This window comes from Phacochoerus africanus, chromosome 14, assembly GCF_016906955.1.
Source record: "Phacochoerus africanus isolate WHEZ1 chromosome 14, ROS_Pafr_v1, whole genome shotgun sequence".
Classification (NCBI taxonomy): domain Eukaryota; kingdom Metazoa; phylum Chordata; class Mammalia; order Artiodactyla; family Suidae; genus Phacochoerus; species Phacochoerus africanus.
The window spans coordinates 56,121,044-56,143,942 of record NC_062557.1 but is presented as its reverse complement, the minus strand read 5'-3'; positions in this window follow the sequence as shown (position 1 = coordinate 56,143,942).

Sequence of the window (22,899 nt, the reverse complement as noted above, 5' to 3'; positions counted from 1 at the left end):
ATGACTGGGTACTTAGGGGTACAGCAGAATCAGCACATTTTAAATAAACTACACTTTAATAAAAAAAAAAAGTTATGGTAAAGCAAGATGAGCCACTGGCTGGGTGAGATGGGAGCCCACAGATGCTAAAGGTGTTCTGGGGGTGGTGAGGCTGGTCACGGGGCCCGCGGAGAGGGGGGAGGGGCAAAGGCAAGTGCCTGCGACCTGACATCAGGCGTGAGTGCCTGTATCCTGCAGGCACCAGGACCTGGATGGCTGTATCGTGAGTGACTGGGCAAATGCCCCAAAGCCAACCCCACCTGAACGCTCCTGAACTCCTCCTCTCAGGCACCCAGGTGAGCCCAGGTTATGGAACCCTGCCTTTGAAAAGAGAAGACTGGAGGAAGCATCTGCCTCTGCTGATGATGTTTGTTTTGTCTTTTTGGGGACTTCACCTGCAGCATATGCAAGTTCCCAGGCTAGGGAGCTACGGCTGTGGACATACACCAACAGCCATAGCCACACAGGATCCGTGCTGCATCTGCACCATACACCACAGCTCACAGCAACGCCGGCTCCTTAACCCACTGAGCAAGGCGAGGGATCGAACCCGCATCTTCATGGATACTAGTCGGGTTTGTTACCACTGAGCCACAACAAGAACTCCTGACAGCGCTTCCTGAAGGAGGAAGAGGAAACTAGTCAGAGCCAGGGCCCTGGGGGTGGGGTGGGGGCTGAGATTGAAAGGCCTTGGCCCGGCCAGTCCCCCTCTTCTCGTGGGAGCAGGTGCAGCGCAGGCCCCTGCAGGGAAGGCTGCCCTCCTTCACCTCTGTCCTCACCTCCTCCGCCAGCCTTCCTGCCCAGTATCTGCCCTGAGGGCCCCACCTGCTGAAATCCCCGGGGGAGGCCGCGCTCCCGGCAGAGGGCTCTGCTGTGGTGTGGGTTTGCGGCGGGGGGGTGGGGGGGGGTGGGGTCAGGGCTGGTTCTCCCAGCCCCTCCTGAGGCACAGTCCAGTCCCTGTCCCGAGAGCCAGCCTCCGGCATCTGCACGTCCCCTCCCCCCTTGCTTCCACTGGCCCTCGGGGACCACCCCCCACCCGGGCCCCAGACACCTCTATCCACCCCGTCTCAGCACGCACTCAGCCCTCGGCTGCTGCCGCTGCTTCTCCTTGTTTGTGAACTGGAACAACCTGAGAGGAAGGCTGTAAACCCCCAGGAACAGGGAGTTCCCGTCGTGGTGCGGTGGTTAATGAAACCGACTAGGAACCATGAAGGTTGCAGGTTCGATCCCTGGGCTTGCCCAGTGGGTTGGGGATCCGGCGTTGCCGTGAGCTGTGGTCTAGTTCGCAGATGCAGCTCAGATCCCGCATTGCTGTGTCTCTGGCGTAGGCCAGTGGTACAGCTCCAATTGAACCCCTAGCCTGGGAACCTCCATATGCCACGGGGTCAGCCTTAGAAAAAGACAAAAAAAAAAAAACAAAAACAAAACCCAAGAACGGAAACCACGTCTCAGACGTTTGTACCTTCAGCCCCCAGTCCTGCTCTCTCTTAATAAACATCTGGTGGCAGTGAGGACAGCATTACCATGGCAGAGACCACGACTCGGTATCAGCAGGAATAAAGAGGAGAGAAGCGAGAGGACCGTTTGAAAGGACTCACTCCTAGGACTCGGGGGTGCTTCACACACGCCATCAGAAGAGCAGCCTTTCTGGCTCAGGGACGGAGCAAGACTATCCTGATGCCTTTAACGACACTAGAAACTTGGAGCTGGGACCAGATTTTAAGAAAAATAATCAAGAAACTAGGTATGTTTGAATTTTTCTTTTTACAGCCGCATCGGCGACATGTGGAAGTTCCTGGGCTGGAGGTGGACTCAGAGCTGCAGCTGAGGCCTATGCCGCAGCCACTCTAGATCCGAGCCACATCTTTGCGGCTTGTGGCAAAGCTGGATTCTTAACCCACTGAGGGAGGCCGGGGATCGAACCCGCATCCTCACGGGGACCACGTCAGGTCCTGAACCTGATGAGCCAGGATGGGAACTTCTAGGTATTTTTAAATTTGAATTGTAGGACTCGGTCCATCAACAAATCTTCGCTGAGCACCACTGTATTCTCGGGGCCTAGCACAGTGCCAGGCAAAGAGCAGTTTTTCAAAAATGATTCATTAATGCTCAAGGGCCCAAGGGCCCCTGCTGCCGGCTGGACACGGAGAAGTGAAGCAGGCAGGCCTGGGGCTGTCCTCCCAGGGCCTCGAAGACAAAGGATGCTCACGACTTGGGCCTGAGCTGGTGGCAAGATCTGTTCTCCTCTCACAGGGGGAAAGAACAGGCCAAGGACACCAGTCTTAACCCTTATGAGTCAGAGAGGAACCGGCAACGGAGCCTTAGTCACCTCCCCCCTAAGGCCCCGGGCCTGTCACCCTGCTGCTGCAGGCCTGGCATTTGCCTCCACCGGTCAGTGTGCAGCCATCACTTCCTCAGCCTGAGATGGAGAGAAGCTCCACCAGGATTTTAAAAGTGACAAGATCGCTGTTTTACGGAACGAGCCTGGAAGACACCCTTGTCCTTTTAACATACCATCTTTCAGAGTTCCCGTCGTGGCTCAGCGGAAACAGAGCAAAGGGTGGGGGGAATGTAATTGTAATGTATACATGTAAGGATAACTTGATCCCCTTGCTGTACAGTGGGAAAATTAAAAAAAAAAAAAATAGGAATCCCAAATTGGAAAAAAAAAATGAATCTGACTGGCATCCATGAGGACACGGGTTCGATCCCTGGCCTCGCTCAGGATCCAGCGTTGCCGTGAACTGTGGATGTAGGTTGCAGATGCCTTTGGATCTGGCGTTGCCACGAGCTGTGGTGTAGGTCAAAGACGCAGCTCAGATCCCGTGTTGCTGTGGCTGTGGTGTAGGCCGGCAGCTGCACCTCCTTTTCGACTCCTAGCCTGGGAACCTCCATACGCCACAGGTGCGACCCTAAAAAGGGAAAAAAAAAGAAAAGCAAACCTAAAGATGGTTACGGAGGGCTGGGTGTTTTTCCAACAACGGATCTTCAAGGCTGCTCTGGAGACCAGTGACAGGGAGGTGACCAAGCTTGGAGAGGCCCAGGGAAGGTTCCAGGCTGGAAGCCTTTGAGGAAGGTGGGAGGAGACACGGCCTGCCCCACCTCGGGCACAGTCCCCGGGCAGAGACTGAGATCCTGGGGCAGGTGAAGCAGATGGAAGAAACGGCCACCAGCTAGGAGAGACACCTACAAGGAGAGCCCAAGGGCCAAGGCGGCAGGCAGGCGCCCGGCCCAGGGCTGGCACGGAGGACAGACAAAGCCCAAGGACAGAGTACATCCTCGCCCACCTTGTCCTAGGAAGGCTTTGCCAGCACGTGCCAGGCTCCAGCTTGGGCGGAGGTGCCTGCCAAACGCAGAGGCCCCCGAACGTCTGGGTAATGAGTTAGGGAGACAACACCGCCCCCGGGGGTCAAAGGGCCCGGGAGTAACGCGGTGCTTGTCCCGCTGTGTGGACGCCGTGTTCTAAGGCTGTCGGAGCCTCCTCGAGACGATGGGGGCGGAGCGGGCGGCGGCGGAGAAACAGCTGGATTCACTTACTCTTAAGATACATATAGTTTAGACATAAATTAACTGTCAGACCGTGTCTTGTTTCTTGCTCATTCCAACATGTTTGAAAAGGTTTGGATTGTTTGGGGGAAGCCAGAATTCTCTAAGGACCAGGCTTGCTCTCACTCGGCTCTGCACCCCTGTTAACACTTGGGGTCCTTCCCTGCTTGGCCTCCCGTGCTCTGCACCAAGTCAAATGAGTGACTAACCGAACGGCTGACCTGAGGCGGCCCTAGAACCCCAAAATACACGGTCACTCAACTGTCGTGCAGCCAATCGCAAGTATGGTGACTCCGCCTTCAGAGAGAATGCAAAAGCCTCGGGGTCCCATCACCTCCCTGCGAACCGTGGGTGCCAGGTCCCCATGACCTCTGCTTGGGGGTCAGGACAGCATCTTCCAAAGGGGTGGTCGTGCTTGGGTCCGCAACTCCTCTACGCTAAGCTCAGAACAGCTACCAGAAGTTTCCCTCAAGAGTTAATCACATCTCACCCCGTCTTTGCTTATAATCCTCCTGTATTAGGGTTCTGGGGAGAAGCAGAACCGAGAGGACGGGTACAGAGAGACTTAAGGGATTGGCTCATGTTTACGGAGGCTGACGGGACCAGCATCTGCAGGGTGGGCCAGCAGGCTAGAGACGCAGCAAGAGCCAGCATCGCAGCCCAAGTCCAAAGTCATCTGCTGGCAGAATGGCCGCTTGCCCCAAGAACAAGTCCATCTTGTTTGTGCCATTCAGGCCTTCAACTGATCAGGCAAGGCCCACCCACATGATGGAGCACAGTCTGCTTGACTCAAATCCCACTGATTTTTTTTTTTTTAACGTAAACCTCATCCGAAACACCCTCAAAGAAACATCCCAAGGATGATGTCTGAGCACCTATCTGGGCACTGTGGTCCAGACAGGGCGACAGACCTAACCAACCAGCACGTCTCCTAACAGTGGTCCACAGGACCCACCTTCTCAGCCATGGCTGCACAAATGGTATCACCAGCAAGACTTCTGAAACCACTGGGTCTCCACCCTGGAGAGTCGGATCAGGAGGAGGAGCTGGACGTGAATGTTTTTTTTTGTGTTTTGCTTTGTAGGGCTGCTCCCATGGCAGATGGAGGTTCCTAGGTGAGGGGTCCAATTGGAACTACAGCTGCCCACCTCCACCACAGCCACACCAGATCCTGAACCCACTGAGCGAGGCCAGGGATGGAACCCGCAACCTCAGGGTTCCTAGTCAGATTTGTTCCCGCTGCACCACAAAGGGAACTACTGGACATGAAGGTTTTGAAAAGCTCTTGGGTAGTTATAATGTGCCTCATAGTTTGAAAACCTCCAGGTGTTTTCATGACGGTGTTCTGGATGAGGTTTAAACTGGTAGACTTTGAGTCACGCAGGTTGCAGTCTAGAGTGTGGGTGGGCCTGATCCAATCAGTTGAAGGCCTGAACGGAAGAATCACCCCACATAACCGGCCTCTTCCACCACCAGGACCTCCCACTCCCCTCCTCACTGGAGCACCAGCAGCCACAATGGGCATCCTCTGAACACGAAATACACACACACATCTATTGCACACACTTTGTCAGGGACGTGTGACTCACCTCCTCCAGAGCCCTCTCACCTGTGAAACCTTTCTTGGCCCCCATACAACACAGCAGCCTCACTTCCTACCGTGGCTGATTTTTCTCCATCACACGATCCCCACTTGAAACACTGCATGTTTTTACTACTGACCTTAGGTCTGTCCTTCTTCCCCTAGAAGTTCTGTGAGAGGAGAGACTGGGTTTGCTCCACTCGTTGCTGCATCCCCACAGCTCAGACCACCACTGGTACCCAGCAGCAGCTTCGTGTTATTGAGTAAACAAATGAGGGATGGGTGATGCCATTCTTCTCTACCGAGTCAACTTCTATACACGCCGGAACACCTCACCGTTCTGCCTCTGAGCCCACCTCTGCTGTCCCACGGCTGCGGGTTCTCACACGGGGGCAGATTCAGACTTGGATGTGTTTTGGATACACCAACTCTTTGGTGCTCCAGGCGGGCACTGAGATGCCACACGTTCACGGAGAGTGGAACGCAGTTACCAGAGACAAGGTGGAGCGGGGGATTGTGGGGGGAGGAGGTTCCCAAAGTGTACGAAGTCTCAGTTATGCAAAAAGAATACGTTCTGGAGATTTAATGGGCCTGACGACTACAGTTCCTCTGTACTGGATACCTCAATTTTGCTACCTTAGGTCTTAAGTGGAGAGAGAGAAAGGGGGGGAGAGAGGAAGGGAGGGATGGGGGGGTGCAAGGAGGGAAGGAGGAAGGGGAGGGACAGAGGAAGCGGGAAGGACGGACATGGTAACCGAGGGAGGTACGAAGCTGTTAGTGGCATTTGACGATGTGTGTGTATCACCTTAAATATACACAAATCCCACTGTCCATTATGCCTCAATAAAACCAAAAAAAAGATGCCATGCTTTCTAACTGGAATCTTGAGTTATTCTGTCAACCCTTGTTTTAGCAGCGTCAGGGAGAAGTGACTTTTTCTTTCTATTCTAGAATGTCGGCTTCAGCCCGAGAGGGGTACATCTCCGTCCTGTAAAAACATCACTTGTGAACGCCCACATTAACTAGCAACCTCGCTCCCGGGCTGCTGGGGGCCCCTCCTGGCTGGGTGTGGTTGCGGTGCCAAGTCGGGTCTCCGCCTTGTTCTCACAACGGGGCATCTCCCCGTTCTGCCACTGTGTCTCCCTGCTCTGAGCCTGGAAGGCTCACAGGGCATTTGTGAAACTGCGGTTACACTATTCAGTTGTTCCAGAGGCTTTCAGGAAAGCGTTTGAAGGAACGCATCTAAGGCCCCCACTACTTACAGCCGGAACGAGGGCTTGGGCTGCAGGTTCCTGATCCCTCTCTGCCTCTTTGCAACACAAAGGAAACGTCTAGGCTCAGAGAATCCCAGAGACTTCCCCTTTCTCAGTTTATCACGGGAGCACATTCTTAATAAAAAGACTTTCACAGAATCCTTGACTCAGGTCTTCTGGGGACACCAAACCTGAGAAATCCGGCACCAATAGAAACAGTTGCTTGCTATAAACATTTTCGGTATGAAGAAACAAATGAACTTAAGTTCTTCCTTCAAATGCAAGCCCAGTGTCACCTTGTAATTAAATTCCTCTATTAGGATAATCAGCATCTATGATCACACACATCTAATCGGAGGCTCTTCTTTCTTCACGAGCTGCCTGTGCTTGGGTACAGTTTTCCTGGAAATGAAGCTTCTCTTCCTTCCTCCCCTTCTTCATTCTTTCGGGTCAGGTAAGGGCAAAGGCCTATCCACTTGCCTACATATTTGCATGAGAATTACCCACTCTGAACTCATGAAATGGAATACCTTCTGCAAAGTTGGAGCCATGGGAATATATCCAACAGACGTATGTGCCTGGAAGCTACCTGCCTTCCAGCACAGGCTCCACGCCCTGCTTCTCTCATCTCCACTGGCTCTGAGGCTTATGGGAACCTCCCTCAACTCTTACCGGCCTTCAGCCGGCACTTTGGCTCAACTCAGAGGTAGATGCGAGTCTCCCTCCACGTGAGTGTGTACGCGCGTTGGGGTGACAGATGCATATTAGTGATGCATGCAGAGAGGTGGCTGAACTTCCAGAGATTCGCTGTGATGGAAGAGTAGGGAGAAAGAGGAGTGCGGGCTGGACTGGAGTCTTGAAAGACAAGATGCTGTGGATAAACACAAAAGGGGGGGATGTGCAAAACTAGCGACCGCAGAAGCAAGGGTGTGGGCTGCACAGCAAAAGCGGAGGTGGCTGGAATTACCCCACAGGTTCACGCCTGCTCTAGGGCGTCTCTCCACCCCACCCCGTATCCACATCAACTGCCCCAGCTGCACCTCCGATTCTTACCACCCTACTTCCAGTTCCCGTGATGCGCGCAGATCCTGGACACACGTTTTAGACCCACATCCACTGCACTTCGGATGTGGTCCAGGTCACACCTGCCTGACCCTCAGCACGAGGCAGTGATGAGACATGGATGGAGGCCGACCCTTACAGTGAGGGGAGACAGTGCAGACCCAGGAAGGAAGAAGGGACCAGACATCCAGCAGAGATTCAGAAAAGGGAGGCAGCGGGAGAAAACACTGGCGTCTGAGAGTGTTGAAAAGACTTCGAAACTCCGTTGGCGTCATCACACCGGGAAAGGAAGAAATGACGTGGCCCCTGATGCAGACAGACGTGGGGCTGAAAGTTTAGGAGGGATTACGAGTGAGCGGGATTGCACCCATCAACATCTCCAAACGGAGAAAGAAGTGCCATCCACGGCAGGGGACAGCAGCGCCTCTCAAGCGGGGACATCAAATGACCACACCTTGGCATTCTGTTTGCTGCTGCTGCTGCATGATAAAGTCATCTGAACTCAGGGGCTAAAAACGACGATTGGTCTTGCTTGTAGGCTTGTGATTTTGCAATGACACCAGAGCTCAATGTAGACAGTTTGTAATGGACTCAACTGGGCCCCTCCCCGAAAGACAGGTTCCAGCCCTAAGCCCCAGTACCCATGAACACAACTTAATTTGAAAATTGGGTCTCTGTGGAGGTGATACAGTTAAGACGAGCTCAGCAGGTGGGCTTGACTCCAGTGACTCGTCTCCTTCTAGGAAGAAGGAACTGCGCACACGGGTCAGACGGCCACGTGCAAGGGGGAGTGTGGTCACCAACAGCCAAGGACTCCTGGGGGCTACGAGAAGCTGGAAGGGGCAGGGGAGGAGCCTCCCCCAGGGCCCTCAGAGGGAGCCTGGCCTGCCAATGCCTTCCAGTCTCCAGAACTCAAGGAGACTAAACCTATGTTGTTTTAGCTTTTATCACGTGTTACGTGTTGGAACACAGTTGATTTACAACGTTGTGTTAGCTTCAGGTGAACAGCAAAGTGCGCCAGTCACATGCGGACACACACGTCCATCCTTCTGCAGATTCCCTTCCCATACAGGTTCTTGAGTATTGAGTAGAGGTCCCTGTGCTCTACGAGCAGGTCCTTGCTAGGGACCTATGTTAACCCCCACCTCCTAACTTACCCCCCCCCACACACACGTTTCCACTTTGGCAGCCATAAACTCAGGTTGTTTGAAGTCCCTTAGTGTGCAGTTCCTCGTTCCAGCTCCCCCAGGCAACTAATACACAGGCCGCCTGTGTTCCGTGCAGCATCACCTGAAGAGGCCTGAGCGAGCCAAGAGGAGCCCCTGCCAGGATGGTGCCGATCAACTGCTCCTGGTACCGTCATAGCATTTTCATCGCTATGAAAACCCAGGCGTCCAAGCTCTCCGACCACACACATCCATGAATACAGTGAGTAGATGGGCATCAAGGATGCTTTGCAACTGCCTCTGCGGGCACCTGCCCAGAACGCCCTCCGCGCTCCTTTGGGTCGTCCCGCCTGACACCTCCCCCCCACCCCCGGCCGGGCTCCAGGTCCACCCGGCAGGCCCACCACGCCCACCACACTCCACAGCTGGCATCTCCAAGAACCACGCCCTCTCTCAGCTTCCGAGAGACCCTCTCCATCGCTTCTAGGTCTCAGCCCACTTCTGAAATCCTCACACACGGGTGGCAGGGAACACAGGCGAAGCCCCAGACGACACAGCTCCGGCTTTTCCTCCAGTCTCGACAGAGAGGCTCGAACAGCGTGGCCTCCCCCGACCGTCTGATTAAGGAGGAAGAGCCTGTGGAGTGTTTCTCTTCCGTTACCAACAGCGCTCATTCACATGGGTGCAGCATCCTTTCAACCACAATAAAGGCTCGACCCCGAGGCCTGTAACAGGTCTCAGGCAGACGCATTCACTGCCAAGGGTGTATACAGGCAGCCAGGGGAGCCCTGGAAAGAAGCGAATGCTGCCTGCTGTCGCTGGAGAACCTCTGCTTCGTGGGGTTAAGCCCACGGCGCAAAGGCTAGTGATGGGTGGGCCTAAGATCAGAGCTCTGGTGTGTCTGGCTCTGAGGTTCCCACTGTTGACATCCCCTTCCTCTTCAGCCACCGCGTCCCCAACATCCCGCAGACATGACGGTGTTTGGCTTTTGTACATCCCTGCTGGTCCTCGCCCTGGCTCTGCAACACAGCTTACGTATGAGACAGCTCAACAGCTCCGGTTCTTCAAACCGAACTAGAGAAGCATGCTCCACCTTCTTACAGTGATTTATGATTATAGTTGATTTACAATGTTGTGCAAATTTCTGCTGTACCACAAAGGGACCCAGTCACATACACACATATACATACATATATGCACACATCATATATGTATACACACACACTCCTTTTCTTCTGTTCTTTCTTCTCAGGCTACCCCAAGAGACTGGACATAGTTCCCTGTGTTGAACAGCAGGACCTCTTGGCAAATCCAATTCTAAAGGTCATAGTTTGCATCTATGAACCCCTCAACTCCCCATTCATCCCACGCCTCCGCCTTGGCAACCCCGAGACTATTCTCCATGCCTATGAGTCTGTTTCTGTTTCAGGGAGAGGTTCATCTGGGCCCTATTGGAGATTCCACGGCAGTCTTATCATAGGGCGTTTGTCTCTGACTCCAGTTGGCATCGAAACCTCTAGTGGCATCCATGTTGCTGCAAATGGCATTGTTTTGTTCCACTGTCAGTGTGCACCACTTCTTCTTAATCCACTCATCTGTCGATGGACATTTAGGTTGTTCCCATGTCTTACCTATTACGAGTATGAGCATGCCCGACCCTAGACAGAGATGGATCAATATCCTTCTTTTGGGTAAGCAGCTTTGAGGAACATGCCTTTGGATGAAAGGATTCAACCCCTTCCAACTCGATCATTACTCACTAGATTAATGGGGTCTGGATAAGACCCCCGAAGCCTTCCTTGCAAGTCAGAATTGTGCATGGCTTTTGAGCATCAATAGAGCATTTCACTTGGAGCCAGAAGACCCACGTCTAGACTCTATCTCCACACTGTGAGTCAACGCCACACAAACCCATCACCGAGGGAAGATCATTTAACTTCTCTCAACTTCAGTTTTCTGCAAATGGAGCAATGTCTACGTGAGAGGCATCATTAAGTGGCTTAAAAATCTTTGAGGCGCTCCCTTCGTGGTTCAGCGGTTAACAATTCCGACTAGGATCCATGAAGGTGAGGGGTTTGATCCCTGGCCTCGCTCAGTGGGTGAAGGATCTGGCATTGCCGTGAGCTGTGGTGTAGGTCACAGACATGGCTCGGATGCCACACTGCTGTGGCTGTGCTGTAGGCTGGTGGCTGCAGCTCCAATTCGACCTCTAGCCTGGGAACCTCCATATGCCGCAGGTGCCGCGCTAAAAAGCAAAAAATCTTTGGAAACAGCTACGCATGGTTTTGGATCCCAGTGGTTTTCCCATAATGTTCGTTTATTCGTGGTCCAGGGATTAAAAACACTTGCCCTGCCTTTCTCCAAGCATTTTGAGGAGAACATGCTCAAGCAGTTATTACAGGATATATACATGTATACATACAGACTCTATTCAATTACACATATGCATACACATATATGTAACAGTCACATGAACTACCATTTCTCATTTCCTAGATTATAAGCGGACAAGTGTGTTGGGGTTGGCATATTCCGTCAGGATGACGTCTGTGCAAAGGACAGTAACTTAGCTTCTTTTGTGTGTATTCTTCAAGTTCCCCTAAGAAGGGCGGCCGAGCAGAGCGGGTGTAGACAAAGAAGATGACAAGAAGTCTCCCCTCCCACCAGGGGCCATTTCTGAATCAATGCCAAGGGGCAGCGTTTGGACCAAGGCGTGAAGGTCCATGGGAGGTTTCCCAGATGCTGGGCCCTGCATCTCGCGTCAAGAATGCCATTGCGTGGTCTGGGTACCCGTGTCAATTGCCACGGTGTGTCCTTGGGGCTGAGGCACCAGCCCAACGGAGACAGGACACCCTCTCAGCAGCCCCCTCCCGACACCCCACACCCCCGCTGGAGCAAAGGGCTAGGGTCACTTGACTAAGAGGCTTCTCTCCTGGCTTCCGGTCCCCTTGTTCCCATGTGGCCTCAGAATCTCTTTCAGTTTCAAGTAAGAAACATTCTCTCTCTGAAATTCCCAGAAGACCGAAGGAAACTTTTTTTTTTTTTTTTTGTCTTTTTGCCATTTCTTGGGCCGCTCCCGCGGCACATGGAGGTTCCCAGGCTAGGGGTCAAATCGGAGCCATAGCCACCGGCCTACACCACAGCCACAGCAACGCGGGGTCCAAGCCGCATCTGCAACCTACACCACAGCTCACGGCAACGCTGGATCCTTAACCCACTGAGCAAGGGCAGGGATCGAACCCGCAACCTCATACTTCCTAGTCAGATTCGTTAACCACTGCACCACGACGGGAACTCCAGGAAACGTTTTTTAAAGCCTTCAGTCAATTAAATTCAAGAAACCTTTGCAACCACCAACTGGGTGTCAGGCTCTGGTAAATGACCCGCAGCCAAAAAGAAAAAAAACAAACCTCAATTGTGTCTATGATGGTCTCCAGCAGCCCCTGAGAGAAAAGCCCATAAAAATTTACTCTCTGCTACGGGGCCATCCGTCTTCTCCCACGCGCCCATAAAAGCCCCTTTAACATACAATAGGTTCCTGTTCCACAAGAGGGACTTACAAATAAATGGTTGGCAGAAGTCAAGGCTTGCTGGTCCTGAGACAAGCCCGGGCCCAGGACCTTCCTTCCTCTTCTCCTAGCTCAGCAGAAGGGCCTCCAGCCCCAGCACAACGTCTGTTGTTGCAGATTCTGACAACCTGGGGCAGCGTGTTCCCCAAGCAGGGGATGAAGGCAAGGAGATGCTTTTCCAGAGGCACAGACACATCTTCCATCTCAATGGTTAGGTACTTATTTTAATACGCAGCTGAAAATGATGACTAGTAAATTAAATCAATTTTATCTCCCCATTATTACTTACAATCAGGATAGGAAAGTTCTTAGGTTTCTACAGAAGGTCCATTTAAGGAAAAAAAAAATTAAGTCCTATCAGAGATGGCAGAGATGTAAAAAAAAAAAAAAAAAAAATCACAAAGGTGGTACCATTAGTACTTCAAAAGTTCTACGGACGCAAGAGTTTCGTCAAATGTTGCGGTATAATGCTGGCGTCTCCAAGGCAGGGTAAGCATGCAAACACCTACACATGTGGCGATTATCAAGGTCACTGGGTTTTTTGGGGGGGCTGCACCCCATGACAAATGGAGGTTTCCAGGCTGGGGGTCCAATCGGAGATGCAGCCGCTGACCTAGGCCACAGCCACAGCCACGCAGGATCCGAGCAGTGTCTGCAACCCACACCACAGCTCACGGCAACACCGGATCCTTAACCCAGTGAGCAAGGCTAGGGATTGAACCCACTTCCTCACGGATCCTAGTCGGGTTCATTAACCACTGAGCCACGACGTCCACTCCCTGCAGGTCACTTTTTAAAAAGGTCTTGATCTCACATATTCTGTATGTCACTGCCATACATCCCTGAAGTCTCCCAGTACCATATACATTTCAGCGTCTATACTGCAGTTCTGAGACAGACAGGCCCGAGAGAACATACATCCATCCTTAAAAGACCCTGTGCCCTGAGTTTTAAAAATGTAGTCACATCCAGCCAAGTCTTGAGATGTTTGCTGACGGGGGCTGGAATGGAAGCTCTGGTGTGGTTGGACCGAGCAGAGCTTCACCAACCCATTGTACTCAGCTCCCCACACGAGTTTCTTGCTCCTCTTACGCTGCAGATGAAAAATATTATAATACATGTATCTCCAAGTTAACCGTCTGCTTCATCTCATTACACAAATTATAACAGGTATTATAAAAATTATGGAGTTCCCGTCTTGGTGCAGCGGAAATGAATCTAGCTAGGAACCATGAGATTGTGGGTTCGATCCCTGGCCTCGCTCAGTGGGTTAAGGATCTGGCATTGCTGTGAATGGTGGTGTAGATCGCAGACACGGCTCAGATCTGGCGTTGCTGCGGCTGTGGTGTAGACTGGCGGCTGTAGTTCTGATCAGACCCTAGCCTGGGAATCTCCATATGCCACAAGTGTGGCCCTCAAAAGACAGAAGACCAAAAAAAAAAAAAAAAGAGCCACTAGGAACAAAAAGAAAAAAGAATGTACACCACCTATAACTCTCTTGCTCCATTAACTGCTTGAAAGGGCTTGGTGATTATTCATGCCGATCTCTCAAGACACACGTATCTCATACACACGTATTCACACTAATCATTTTAATCATCTTCCTCAACTGACTGCTTGGTAACTGGCATTCTTCACTTAGCAAAATATTGCAAAAATCTTTTCACTGGAGTTCCCACTGTGGCTCAGCAGGTTAAGAACCCAATCTCGTGTCCACGAGGCTGCAGGTTCATCTCTGGCCTCTCTCCGTGAATGAAGGATCCGGCCGCGACACAAGCTTCGGTATAGGTCGCATAGGCAGCATGGATCCGGGGTGGCTGTGGTGTAGCCAGGCAGATGCAGCTCTGAGTGGACCCCTAGCCTGGGACCTGCTACATGCCACAGGAGCAGCCGTAAAGAGAAAAAACCACCTTTCCATGGCTTTAAAACGTGTCTGCAGCAGCTTGCTGACTCGGTCCTGTGGGCAGACCACGCAAAGAGGCGAACTTCCCTGGGGTGACATTTCACTTTTACACTCTTAGCAATAACCTAAGAGCCCAATCTCTGCACCCTCCATTTTGCTTGCTCAACTCCCAATTACACACTTCCCGAATCAAAGGGCCTTAGGTTGGGTTCCCTGGGAACGAGGCTCCGCGTGCGACCGAGGGGTCGGGGAATCGCTGGCGACACCCTGGACATCAGTGCCCGTCGGGGGCGGAGGAGAAGAAACCAGAACTGCAAAGAGGGAAGCGGGGCTGAAAGGCAGCCCCGAGGCCTCCACGCATCTCCCAGGGGGCCCTGGACCCAGCGTGGCCCTTCGGAGCCATGCCACCCTCAGCCGAGGAGGGTGGGTCGCTGCAGCCCCCGACAGCTGCCAGTCAGCAGGTGGCTCTCCAGCTGAGGGCAGTTCCCCAAGAACAGCTCCGCTGGGCCAGCAGGAGCCTCCGCAACCTGCCCCGCCAGGGAACGGTGTCCCCAAGGCCACCCAGGGTCCCAGGGAAGGGGCTCTGAGCCGCGCACCACAACCTCATGGGCCGTGGCCACGCGGGGGTTTTAGGCTGTTGAGGTCATCAGACCCCTTGCCCAGAAGGCCGGCTGAGGTCTCTTTGCCAACAACACACGGACAAGAACGCCCTTTTCCCTGCTCCCTGACAAAACCTCAGGGGCGATGGGTCAGAAATTTGCTCTGGAAGCACGTGGCGTCCTAAACCACCCGCAACGCGGCCGGCTCCTGCCTCTCTTCTTCCAGGGTTGATCTACGGGTCTTAACTTGCTAAGATCCAGCTGTCAACTGTGAACTTCAGGTGGACACAATGCTGGTTCCCAGGCGAGCACACACGACTCCACTCGCTCTGCATTCTCTCCGTTGCTCTTGAAGGTATTTTACCCCCTTCCCTCCTCAACATCCGACACCAGGACCCTGCGTCCTACTACTGCACTGAGAACAGCGATGCCGTCAGGAACCGCTTCCTAACACGCCCACCAACGGAGCTCCCTTGCGGCACAGAGGGTCAAGGATCTGGCGTTGTCACCGCAGTGGCTCAGATCACTGCTGTGATGAGGGTTTGATCTCTGGCCCAGGAACGTCCACATGCCACAGGTGAAGCCCCCCTGCCCCCAAACCAACCAACCTCCCATGGAAATATCTGCACATCTACCAGAATATATAACTTGGGTCTCTTTGGTTAAAATGATGAGCTGTATTTATTCTCACCCGAGACCGAAACCTCCCTGGAGATGAACACCCACCACTTCTTCACACAGTAGGTAGGATACTGATGGAGTGTGTGTGTGTGTGTGTGTGTTTAGGGCTGTGCCTGCAGCATATGGAGATTCCCAGGCCCGGGGTGGAATCAAGCTGCTGCCGACGGCCTACCCCACAGCCACAGCAACACCAAATCCGAGCCGCATCTGCGACCTACACTGCACCTCACAGGAACGCTGGATCCTTAACCCACTGAGCGAGGCCAGGGATCCAACTTGCGTCCTTATGGATGCTAATCAGATTTCCCTCAGCCGTGACGGCAACTCCCTGTCTCACTTCTCTATTTCCCATTTCCCCCTCTACTGAACACTCCCATCAGCAGACACATGGCAATTATTTTTCACAAGAAAAAAAGGACCCCCCCTTCTTGACTCTACTTCCTATCACTCCACTCACCAAATCTTAGAAGCAGGGAGTTCCCATCATGACTCAGCAGACATGAATGTGACCAGTATCCCTGAGGATGCAGGTTCGATCCCTGGCCTCACTCAGTGGGTTAAGGATATGGCAGTTGCCGTGAGCTGTGGTGTAGGCTGCAGGCGAGGCTCGGATTCTGCCATTGGTATGGCTATAGTATAGGCTGGCAGCTACAGCTCCGATTTGACCCCTAGCCTGGGAACATCCATATGCCGCAGTAAGAGCAAAAAAAAAAAAAAAGTCTTTGCAGCAAAATGACTCAAAGAACTTGTTTCTATTCTTGTCATCAATTACTCACCTCTAATTCCTCTTTATTTTGATATATTACAACATCTATTTAACACAGTAATTATAAGATTTGGAACAAATAATGCAAAAGACTGTCTGAAAGGGTGTGATTCTTCAGAATGTAAAAATTCTAAAAATACTTTAATTACTTAGAATGTTGACATAAAAAAATGTAATAAAAAGTTAATTTTCCAGAAGTTCCTACTGTGGCTCAGAGGGTTATGAACTTGACTAGGATCCATGAGGATGTGGGTTCCATCCCTGGCCTCGCTCAGTGGTGTAGGTTGCAGACTCGGCTCAGATCCCACATTGCTGTGGCGTAGGCCAGCAGCTGCAGCTCTGATTCCACCCCTAGCCTGGGAACTTCCATATGCTGCAGGTGCAGCCCTAAAAAGCAAAAAAAAAAAAAAAAAAAGTTAATTTTCCTTTTTCCTCCAACAACGTTTCCAGGAGAACTTATAACAATTTGATGTCTATACCTCTAAATTTTAATATATGCATATTCTAATATTTCACATATTTAGTTATTTTCAAAGACATGAAATCGTATTACCCTATTTCTAATTGTTAATGAAAAAACCATAGACATTCTTCCTTTTTAGCTTATATGAACACAGACTTTTTTTATACCCTACGGTGTTCCCTGAATGCTATGTTTGCATCAAAACTGGTTTAATTATTCCTTTCTTGATGGATATTTAGGTAGCTTGTAAGGCTATAATGGACATTCTTGAATATACCTCCTTCTCATTTGTTCGTCCAAAAAAACACTGACGATTTTCTATCATAGGCACCTTGAAAATCTTCATACTTTTATAACCAGGAGTATCACCTGAGACGACCACATCCACCACCGCGCCTAATTCCCTCTTAAACCTCATCCCATCCTACACTGTTGAGGCACCTTTCTCTCGGCTTTCCCCCTCCCCCGGCTGAACCTTCTCTGTTTCCCCCCCCCCCCCCCCCCGCCGTCGGCTTCCTCGCCTCCCTGGTAACTGCTGGAAAGCCCCCTGCCCCCCCCATCCCCACCCCAGCCCTCGGAGCACTGCTCCCTCCCTCTACAGCCCCTCTAGGGATCTCGTTTGTCCTCGCAGCTTTGAAGCAAATCCACGTGCTGAAAACGGCCACAATTACATCTCCAAGCCAGGCCTCACCCCGAAACCCCAGGCTTAGGTCCAACATCCTACTTGGCATCTCTTAACTTCATGTCTCATACACACTTCGAACTCTCAAGTGTCCAAAAACTGAACTCCTAATCTTTGCCATTAAATCTGTACCTTCTACCACCCTCCCATCCCTTCACTTAATAGAAGCTCTCTTATTCTAGCTGCTGAGACCGAAATACACAAAACCTTCATGTCTCTTACTCGTAATTCACATCCCATGCACCTGGAAAGGCTGTGAGCTCTGCCTTCAAAGCACGACCGAATCCATTCACTTCTTACCATTCCCACTGTGGTAAGGAGGGGCGTGCCTCCGTGTCAGTCCAGTAAGAGAAACACAAACAAAAACTACCCCGAGGTATCACCTCGCACTGGTCAGAATGGCCATCAAACAGTACAAGCAACAAATGCTGGGGAGCGTGTGGGGAAAAGGTGAGCGAGAATATAAATTGGTGCCACTAACGGCAACGGCATGGAAGGTCCCTAAAAAACTGAATATAGAACTACCATATGATGCTGCAATTCCACTCCCAGGCATATATCCAGAGAAAACCATAATTCAAAAAGATACGTGCACCCCAATATTCACTGAAGCACTGTTTACAATAGCCAAGACATGGAAGCAACCCAAAATAGAAGACTACTTGGCCATAAAAAAGAATGAGATAATGCCACTCACAGCTAAAGGATGCCAGAGGAGATTTTCATACTAAGCGAAGTAAATCAGAAAAACACATACCCTCTATCACTTGTATCTTAAAAAATGATACAAATGAACTTATTTACAAAGCAGGAACAGACCCACAGACTTTGAAAACAAATGCATGGTTATCCAAGAGGAAAGGAAGGGTTAAATTCGGAATTCGGGATTACCATATTTGCACTGCTATCCATAAAGTCGATAACCGCCAAGAAGCTACTGTGCACCACAGGTAATGCTATTTAATATTCTGTAAAAACCCCTAAGAGAGAAGAATCTGAAAAAGAATGGATGTGTGTATATGTATAACTGAATCCGCTTTGCTCTACACATGAAACATACGAGTATAAATCAACGCTCTTCCAGTACAAAATAACAATGAAAAAAAAAAAAAGATGAAATCTGACATAAAACGCGCAAACCAATCAATCAATAAAAATCAAATGCCATCACGCCTCCACTTAAAACCCTCCAATGGCTCACCCCTTCTCTCACCACAATAACAAGAGTCCTTACAGCCGTCCACACGCCCTGGGGGACCTGGCCCCCCGCTGCCCTCCTCCTCTGTTGTCGCTGTCGCCTATGCCCGGCCCACTGCAGGCCCCTCCTCTCCCCCTGAGGACCTTGGACGCCCTTCCGATCGAGAGCGCCACTCGGCCCAGCCTCAACCTCTTTAAAATCTTTGTGTAATAACACTTACATCGGGGGGCCTCCTGTGACCTCCCCACTTTAAGTCTCAGCCCCTCGGAGGACACTCAGCGCGCACCACGCCAGTGCCTGCCCTTGAACTCGGAGTCCTCTGGAAAGAGGTCCGAGGCTGCAGCCAAGGACAAGCGCCCGCAACCTCTGGCTCGTTGCTTCAGCGCCACGGGAGACCCATCCTCCTCCGCAGGCTCACCCTGCAAAGTTCAGGGCAGTTCAAGGTCCCCGGACGGCCTCGAGCCAAGGAAGGGCAAAAGCCCCACGCACCCCCCTCCTGCCGCAGGACAATGCGGGGCGCCTTCTGCTTCTGTGTCCAGAGACCCGGCTGGCGTCATCGCTTCTTTTGGGAGACGTTTTGGCCCTTTTTTTTTTTCTTACCATGGGTCACTTTCTCCACCCCCTTCTTCCGCTTCCTGGAATCACCTCCCAAATAAACCACAAGCTTCCAAATCCTTGTGTCAGGCTCCGCTGTGGTGACGTAGGGGTGGGGGACCTAAAGGAATGCACATCCTTCCACGACATTCCTGCATCTCTCACCCAGCTCTGTTTTGTTCCCCGAGGCTCTCATCCACCTCCCGACTACATGCAATTTACTCGGTGTGCATCCTTCTCTCGCACGAGCATAGAAGCTCCGTGGAAACAGGGAATTTTGTGTGCTCTGTCCACGGACCTATCCTCAGCACCTACAATACCTCCTGGCACAGAGTAGCTCCTCTGTACATATGTGTTGGCTACTAAACGGTCTCTCTTTTGCTCTGGAAGAGCAAGGACACCACCTTGTAACACAATGTTGGACCAACATCCATTTAAATCTCAGGTCTACCGCTGATCCACCGAGGGACCCCGACCCGGAGTTCCCCCATTGGTGAATGGGGGCGACAGTGTTGATTCTGCCCAAAGTGCCTTCATCTGAAGAAAGGCTCTAAGGACACTTTGGCCCAGCAACAAGTTCCCTTTCCTCCCGCAACCTGCTTCTGTGTGACCAATGAGCCGCGGCGCCAGGGCGTCAAACCGTGACTCGGCATCTCCTGCTTCTGCCAATCCCGACTCTGCGCAGATTCTTCCCAAACGTCTCCTTACGCCCAGCGGAGGTCAGGAAGCCAGGCTTCTTTCAGTCCCCCAGTGAAATGCCAATTAGAAGGACATTACCAGCAGGAAGAGCTACTGGAGAAAACCACACACTTGTTCCAAAACAAAAATCACTCTGCATGTCAGAAAGGCTCAGAAATGTCTTCCAGATGTTGCACGCTGGGCCCGCGCAGATGTTCCCCATGTCAAACCATAAATGCTGGAAACATAAAACATTTGTGCCCCACAGATGTAGAGATTTAATTATACAGTGCGTGTGATAAATCTCTGGGTAATAAAAGATCAGAAACTGGCCTCACGACATTTTTCTAAAAATCAGATCCCCTCTCTCCAATGTGGCGTCTTCTACTGGGATATGACAAGGTTTTCCTTTCTAAATTTGGGCAATTGACAAGGAAACGCTGCGTTTATATGAAAACCTCCACCAAGAGTGGTTCTGGAGCCTTCTGGTTTGAGGTCTACACTGTCTGCACCAGCCTGGGAGAGGAGCATCGTGGCTGGCGCTGGGCTGCTTCACCGCTTCCCCACTGCAGTGAGCATCCCACCAGGGGAGTGTGGCATGACTGTCTCATGTGACCCCCTGGGTGCATAAGAAACGGGCTCCACCAAGAACTCAACGCTTCTGCTCATAATTCCGTCTCAAAGCAATTCCATTTCTGACACCTGAAAAATCAGGCCTTTTATTGTCTTCAAGACAAATATATGCGTGTACCTCTGAGAAGAAATGTATGTGTCGGGGTTGTGTGTATACACACACTTCACACAGAGACAAAATAGCCCAAGAAATGGTACCCCGCTCCTGGGTATCTATCCAGAGAAAACCAGGACTTGCAAAGACACATGTACTCCAATGTTCATTGCAGCACTATTTACAGTAGCCAAGACATGGAAACAATGTCCATTGACAGAGGAGTGGATCCAGAAGATGTGGTACATATACACAGTGGAATATTACTCAGCCATTAAAAGGAACGAAATATGAGCATTTTTAGCAACATGGATAGACCTTGAAATTATCATGCTGAGGTCAGCCATATAATGAGACACCAACATTTGAGGTTACATGTAGAATCTGAAAAAAGGACAGAATAAACTTCTTTGCAGAACAGATCCTGACTCACAGACTTTGAAAAACGGATGGCCTCCAAAGGAGACAGTTTGGGGGGGGGGGGGGAATGCCCTGGGTTGTGGGATGGAAATCGTATAAAGTTGGATTGTGATGATCATTGTACCATTATAAATGTAATAAATTCATTGAGTAATTAAAAAAAAAAAAAGACAGACATGTTACCAACCATACACACACCACAGCAGGGCAGGAGGGGACAAATGCTATCCCAAGATCCAGCATATTTCCTCTGTGCTCCCGCTCCCCCCTTTAACCCAGCATGTGTGTTTCCCTTGACAAATATGGCTCAAACATTGACATCTGCCTTCCATGCTTTTTCTGCAAAACATTTATTATATGAGTAGCAGAAAAAGATACCAGCATTTACAAGACCCGTTATCTGCCCTCAGCAAAGTTAATAGGGGTTAATACCCAAAATAGACCAAGAACTCATACAATTCAATGACACACACACAAAAAGCCCAAACCACCCTATTTAAAAAAATGGACAGAAGATGTGAACAGACATTTTCCCAGCAAGACATACAGATGCCAAAAAGGCACACGAAAAGCGGCTATTGCGGAGCATCAGGGAAATGCAAACCACAACCACAAGGAGCTATCACCTCACACCTGTCAGAAGGGCTATTGTCAACACCACCACAAATGACGGGTGCGGGTGGGGATGTGGAGTAAAGGGGACCCCGTGCACTGTTTAAAGGAATGTAAACGGGTGCAGTCACTACGGAAAACAGAATGGAGATTCCTCGAAAATTTAAACACAGGAGTTGCTGTCGTGGAGCAGCAGAAACCAATCTGTCTAGGAACCATGAGGTTGCAGGTTGGATCCCTGGTCTTGTGCAGTGGGTTAAGGATCCAGTGTTGCTGAGTTGTGCCGTAGGGTGCAGATGCGGCTCAGATTTGGCGTGGCTGTGGCTGTGGCATAGGCTGGCAGCTGTAGCTCTGATTCGACCCCTAGCCTGGGAACCTCCACATGCCCTGAGTGTGGCCCTAAAAACCAAAAAGCAACTCAAAAAATTTAAAAATAAACGCAGACCGACCATATGATTGGCAATCCCACTCCTTTGCATTTATCAGAAAACGAAGATACATACACCCCACCAGGGGTTCAAGTAAGTGAGCAGGAGGGTGGTGCTGAGGAATCCATGGGGGGCTTTGGTGGCAAGAGCGTGGGCAGCTGGGCTAAGCCCCGTGCTCTTTTCCACTCCGGAGACTGAGGGAAATGCCCTTCTCACCTTTTGAGAGGAGTCTCCCTTGTCAGGAGGCGCCAGGATATGGAGGCCTGACCAAAGCCAGGTCTGATTTGGTAAAAAAAACAAAGATATATATATATATATATATATATATATATATATATATATATATATATATATATATACACACACACACACACACACACACACACACACAGGAATATTTCCCAGTCATAAAAAAAGAATGAAATCTTACCATTTGTAATGGATCTAGAGAGTATTACGCTGCAAAGAAAAATACTGCGTGATATAATTTATATGTAGCATCTTTTTTTTTTTTTTTTGGCTTTTGGCTGTATATGTGCATTTTTATTTCTTAATGTTTAGTTGAGATGCAGACATCACATGTAGGACACTTGAGACAAATATGTTTTTCCTGCAAACTGTTATAACTCTTCTCTGCTAAGCCTTAGTTTGTGGGAGTCCAATTGTGCTTCTATTTTATTGTGGATGTTGTTTTTTTTTTTTTGTCTTTTGTCTTTTGTCGTTGTTGTTGCTATTTCTTGGGCCGCTCCCACGGCATATGGAGGTTCCCAGGCTAGGGGTTGAATCGGAGCCATAGCCACCGGCCTACGCCAGAGCCACAGCAACGCGGGATCCGAGCCGCGTCTGCCACCTACACCACAGCTCACGGCAACGCCGGATCCTTAACCCACTGAGCAAGGGCAGGGACCGAACCCGCAACCTCATGGTTCCT